The 6,728-nt window shown below is 31.6% G+C and overlaps 1 long non-coding RNA gene across 1 annotated transcript; it reads right to left on the bottom strand.

Moving 5' to 3' along the window:
- Positions 1-289: 289 nt before the first annotated feature.
- Positions 290-1,207, bottom strand: LOC149415868 (uncharacterized). The gene is made up of 3 exons (XR_016303553.1): positions 1,186-1,207; positions 644-681; positions 290-493 (listed from the first exon to the last, which is right to left on the bottom strand). It is a non-coding gene; the product is annotated as an uncharacterized LOC149415868 (long non-coding RNA).
- Between the last annotated feature and the right edge of the window lie 5,521 nt (positions 1,208-6,728).

The following is a 6,728-nucleotide window of genomic DNA, read 5'->3' as shown; positions in this document are numbered from 1 at the left end:
GTATATATACTATTTAAATATAAATATTAAAGATTGATGATATCATTGACTCACCACGTAGAAGCAGGAATTTGCGAAAGAGACTTTAAAGTTTATTATATTAAGGGAATGATGTTTTCTTCCATCAATATCTAGGTATCTTAAATGAATAAACAATTATGTCGAAAATAAGATAAGGTGAAACCTAATGTCCTGTCTGCACAACATTTCAAAACGGAAATGAATTTCAAACCTCCGAATTTAACATCCTACATACTTATACAGGTGAAATTCAACTTACTGGCTGACCGAGTACTCTCCGCATGTTGCAAACATTCCTTCTTTACATTTGGTAGGTCGATATCTATGTCTGTATACGGTTTTTCACTTCCGCCTTCGTTCCGGGGCTCTGGTTCCGTCTTGATGGAAACAGTATCTGGATTAAGTAGATCCATGGCACTGTTCTGTGATAGCAATTTGTGATTGGTTCAAGCCCAAATAAATGTACCTGAAACTAAACATTGTGGTAAAGGAACCTTTGAATATTTGGTTTGCGTCGGAATATATGCGAAAAGAAAGTCGTATGCAACACAATTTTTGGGAACTAGAATATAAATTTATTAGAAAATTTAAAACTTAATATATAAATATAAACCGGTATTACCTTATATTAGATCCGCCATTCCGCTTTCAACAGAATATCTGAAATCCATATTTTTAAAATATGAGTATTTAAATCTATGCAAACTTAAAACTGTAATCCGTCAATATTATTGAGCGATGTATTTACAAAAACGGGCTACGCCAAAGTTGTTCGTATTATTCAGAGAAGGGTTTATAAAGTCTTCCGTACGCAACTGATTTATTCAGTGCGCGATATGATCAACAACGGAAATTAAGATGACTGACGTCTCTGCTATCGGACATTTGGGATTAGAAGAAGAAAGTGTGAGCAATTGCTACTGCATATAAACCCTAGACTGTTGCTGTCTCACTCTAGTAAACTCAAGTCAAAGTACCAATTTAATTATTCCACAGAAACTCTAATCTAAAAATAAGTAGATAGCAGATTGACAGTTTAATCATTTTTCAAACAAAAGTTTTAGCATGACCTAGCCTAAATTCAAGAAGGTGTTCGCTCAGTTTGGTTCGGAATAACTGCCGGTACCAACAGGGATACCGATGAATATTCGTATTAGTACTTACCAATAACTATCATAAGAATGGGATGATAAAATGAACTGCGTAGGTTAAACAGAGGATCAAACGACTGACAGAACAAAACACGTGTCAATTAATTAAATAAGTTATGCGTAGACAATAATAAAGTCATAGACAATAATTTGAGTTTCCATGAACCCGGCATTTGAGGTTCATGATAATTTCATCCAATATAATATTATAGGGCCTGTATAATATAACAGGGCTATCATATCTTCAACCTATTGACAGGAGGAAGCCGCCAACCTTGAGAAAAAATTTCTTTAAAAAAAAATAACCCATATTAAATAGAAAAAAATCTCCCTGATGAAAAAAAATAACCCATATTAAATAGAAAAAAATCTCCCTGATGTATGCAAGGGATTGTGATTTTGTTCTTAATAAAGTTTTTTTTAAATACATTCATTCTTCCTTCATTCTTCAGACTTTCATGCATTTCATCATACATTTTAGTCTTTTGTACAGTAGGCAGATCTGTGGTTTTGATTTCTTCATATGTGGCAATCTTTTTCTTTTTAAATTTCTAGTTTCGTAATTATGAACATTTCTATTAAAAACAATTTTATCCAAAATATTTTGGCATTAGGTTGTTCGTGACTTTATGCACAAAAATTAACACATTAAATAACAGTCTCTTTTTTATTGGAATCCAATTTAGCTGCTCTCTCTTTTGATTAATGCTTGCGTATTTGCCTTTTCCCAATAAACATCTCATAGCACTATTCTGTATAGCATTTGTTTATTCAAATTTCCTTCATTGCCCAAATATAACATAGTAGAGAAATAATCTAAATGTGGAGCAACTATTTTTTTATAAATGAGCTCTGTAATGTTTTTAATCAGTTTATTTCTTAATCTTCTAAGAAAATTGACTTTTGTTTAAACCTTCTTTAGCACATATTCATTCTTTTTAATTTGCTGTGAAAGTGAATTTTGAATCCAAAATTACACCCAGGTACTTAATTTCTTTAACTTTTTCAATGTTTTCATCATTAAATGTCAATATTTATTCTATGTTATGAGTTTTGTTTCTTATTTCCATTTTTTTTTACATTTAGTTTTATTTTGTTTAATTTCAGCCATTCGCTATATTTATAGGTCTTCATTTCATTTGTTGATTGCAACTATGTTCTTTTTCACATGATATATAAATAAATGTATCGTCTGCAAAAAAATCTAATTTTGCCATGTTTTATGGTGTTTATTATATCATTTATGTAAATAGTTAATAGAATTGGACCAAATACCCTTGCGGTTAATAAAATTGGACTTACGACCCTTGCGGAACACCGAGGTTGTTTTCTATTGGTTCTGATTCTGAGCTTTCATCTTTTGCTACCTCTTTGAAAAGATTTAGAGCTACTTCAGAAAGACCTGTATCTTCTAATTTTTCCAAACGTGTTTTTCCTTTCTATCGTTTCAAATGCTCTTTTGAAATCTAAGAATGCTGCAAAGGTGATTTATTGTCTTTCTTCCATGTATCAATCACTATGTTTATTGCCTTTTCACAAGACTTATTCTTCCGGAATCCTGATTGCTCGTCACATAATATATGATGTTTTTCCAAATACTCAATGATTTGTTTTTTATTAAAATTTCTAGTACCTGTTTGTATTTGGGAAACATATTTATAGGTCTAAATTCTTCACATTTTCTGGTATTAACAACTTTCGGAATCGGGATCACAATAAATGTTTTCCATGTGTTTGGAAATTTTTCACTTCTTAACGATTCATTTATTATGTTCAGTAGATGAGGTCCTATCACTGGACTCTCTTTTGATTTGGTGCTTTTAAGAATCTGTCAAAGATATGTTTCATCAATCTCTTTAAGCACAAGTTTTTATCGGTTTAGGGAAAAATTTCTCACGTGGTTGTCTTCCTTCAGTATTGGTATACTCTGATGTAATTCTATTATGCTGTTTACAAAATATTTGTTGTAGCAGTTCTGTATCTGATGTGGAAATTCAATGTCATGTTTCATCTCTTTATCTTCGGTTTGCAGTACCTAATCCTTTAATGGCTTTCCACATTTTTTTAGTGTCACCTTTTACACAGATAATTTTATTTTTGTAAGTGATCGTTCATTCAAACTTTCAGTTGTTTTGAGTATTTATTTCTTGCATTTTTGAATGCTTTCCAGTCTTGTGACGTTATTTGCAATCTTATAGAGTCTATAACTTTCATATTGTATTGACTGTAGTTCTATGTTATACCATTTATTTTTTCCTCTTCTTTTAGTAGTTTGGAGTGGTATTAACTGGTCAATTACTTCTTGAAGGATATTTATTAATGATTTAGACTTTTCATTAAATTCTATTTGATGAAGTTCATGCATTTCACCCAGAAGTTCAATTAAACTTTCATCGTTATATTTTTTATAATTTCTGTATTTTATTAATTTGCTGGTTTTCGTATTAGTTATTTTTGTGTTATCTGTAATGTGGATAAGGTTATGGTTGGTTATTTTTGGCTCATCTAGAACTTTTACATTCAAATCTAATCTGTTGGATATGACAAGGTCAATTAACGTCCAGGATTTATCTATTATTCGTGTCACATTTTTAATAAGTTGTTTCATTCCCGATGCTTGGATCATTTTTTTCAATCTTTTAGTATAATATGTATCCTTCAAATTTTTGAAATTTATCATAAAGTCACCAGTTAGGATATTTATTAGTTCTCTATAAATGATAGAAAGTCTTTGGTACTTGCATTTGGAGAATATTAAATTACTCTATAGCTAGTGTCCAGCAGTTATTTTCGTATTGTATGTGAGAAACAACTTCATATAATATGTCTTTTTTAATAAAAATGATTGCTCCCGCTGTATGTCTAATCCTCTGTATGGGAATCACAGCGTATTGTTGTATATCCTTGAAAAATAACTTCACTGTCTTCAATATCGTATTTTATGTGAGTCTCGTTTAACCCTAGACACCTAAAGTTCGTGTGTAAAAAACCTAATAAACCTAACCATTCGTCGAATCGACGATTTCATCAGTATTTTATCTTTTTAATACTTATTTAAAAAAAAAAAAAATTCAAAAAATATGAAACAAAGGTTATATTGATAAATAAAACTAATTATTTATATGTAATTGGAAAATATATTTGTTTTTCAATTTTTTTAGTAAGGCACTAGGTATTTATAAAACTAGAAGTGAGATCATACTTAGAAAATTAATAATAAAGAAATAAAAATAAAAACAGCCTCTTTTCTTTGGCAAAAATAATTAAAAAGATCACGATCCCTTGTGTGAAAACATTAAAAAATCTAGTTTTTTGAAGCGCAACTAGTGCAAAAATCAATTTGATGTTCACCACAAATTGCAGTGCTGCACTTCGAGCAATAAGTCTTCGTCATACGCCTTTTTTTATATGGACATAATCCACAAACTTTTTTTTTTCGCAAATTGGCAGTCTCTGTCGATCCAGGGTCATTTCTGGAGGTAGACTGACCACTTTGATCTTGAATTTCAGTGCTGACACGTAATATATCTTGTATTTTACTTTTTATGTGTGTTGGAATTGTACAAATTTGCAGTCGTATTTGGAGCCAAGGTGTTACAAGTTGTGAATGCAATTTTTTCATAAAATCACGACGATTCATTACATGTTGCCCCAATGTGGAGGCATTATGACAATAAATTATGTAACTGTTTATACATGTTATATTCAGCATGCCTTAAAAAATGCACATTGGCCACCGATTAGTTTTTCTGCTGCATGACATTACCGCACACATTTGATCAAATGTATCTACCCCACCTTTCGTGCTATTATAAAATTCAACCATTCGTGGTTTCTTTGTTTCAGGGTTCACTGTGCCTTCCTCATCACAGGAAGATAGCAGGTTTTGATGGTTTAGGCTTGTAAGAAAGGAGCGTGAGAGGGCCATCGTAACCATATGATTGATTTTTTTTAATCTCATTCTCCGAATTGGTCCATTTTACAATTTCTTCTAATATCTCATTAGTCATAAATTGCTCAAATAATAACAGCGGCTCAACCATAACTTTTACAGCACGAGCTGGTCCCCTGGCAACACGTACGATATTTACTGCTGCTACTCTGCACGAAGTACGCCCTTTGTTCGTAGCCCAAACGTGACGATTTCGACTGCGGATATTACTTTGTGTCAAGATCAAGATACTCGATTGATTGCCTGAGTTCTCTTCCGATAGAACAGGTGGTGATTGTGCCTCCAATCGGTCATCCTCATTGTCCGATGGGTCATCTTGAACATCACTAACCACATCATCAACCTCCACATTGTCTTCTTTTTCACTGACAGATGACTCCTCTGATGAATTTGTGTCCTCTTCCATCAATAAACGTTGAATATTTGCAACAGACAGCGATTTTTGCTAAGCCATAGCGAAAAAACTGCAAAAAAACGACAGTAACAATATACCAAAAAGTCACACAAACCCTAACCATTCGTTGAAACGACGACAATGCGCGTAATATATAAAAAAATACTGCACTTACCCGCCGAACACGGCCACTCCCCGTAAGAGTTGTACGAGTACTGAGTTGGCAAGGAACAACACGATCATCCGCGCATGCGTTAAAAAAGGACAGCATATTTTGTGTCGCGTAATCGTTGAATCGACGAAGGTTAAGTTTCTAGGGAGTAAGTAGAAGTATGACACATAAGTAAATATTCATGTATTAATTACTCGTATTATATATTTTAACTGCATAAATTATTTTAAAATACAAACTAAAATTAAATTTATTGCTACATTCATTAAATATACCTTACTATTACTACGATATACAGATCGTTTTATCAATAATTTTATCACTAACTATAAATCTTTGATAAATAAGTGTTTTATATTAAGCGATTTTGTTACCAATTTAAGTGTTTTTTTTCTAATAATTTTGTGAATTTTTATTTTCTTGCTGAAACTAATGTTTAACTCGGCGAACACTTTTTCTCCTCAAATACATTTTTTTCCTACAATTATATTTCAACAATACAATAATGTCAAAATCAATAATTTATTTTTCTATACTATTAAAACACTACTATGTCTGACTCATTATTTGAAGAGATAGACTCATCTTTTAATATTTGTTTAACTAGTGTCGAATGTAATAACACATTATTAGAAATAGATCCTCTAAAAGCATTAACAATCCTTCACCTAAATATTCGAAGTGTCTCGAAAAATTTTGATCATTTTACACTTGCATTAAACGAACTCACTCACAAACCGGATTGTATTGTGTTGTCTGTAGCCAGAATTAGCGGCTACTCAGGTACCTATAATTTACCTGGTTACAAATACTTTGTCACAACTTACAAAATAAATCAAAACAGCGGAATCATTGTTTTTGTAAAATCTATTCACGAGAATATTTCCGTTAACGAAATTCATATCGATCTTGTAAATTGTCTTCATATTCGAATTATTATAAAACACACGTTTTATGATATAATAGCATTATATAGAGCACATAACTCGAGCACTTATCAACACTATTTTCGATCAAGTGACAGTTGCTGTAATATCC

Source organism: Hesperophylax consimilis, chromosome 17, assembly GCF_061612785.1.
Source record: "Hesperophylax consimilis isolate HC1 chromosome 17, BYU_Hcon_1.0, whole genome shotgun sequence".
Taxonomy (NCBI): domain Eukaryota; kingdom Metazoa; phylum Arthropoda; class Insecta; order Trichoptera; family Limnephilidae; genus Hesperophylax; species Hesperophylax consimilis.
Note: the sequence above shows the minus strand (reverse complement) of the source record. Positions and strands in the feature narration are given on the sequence as shown.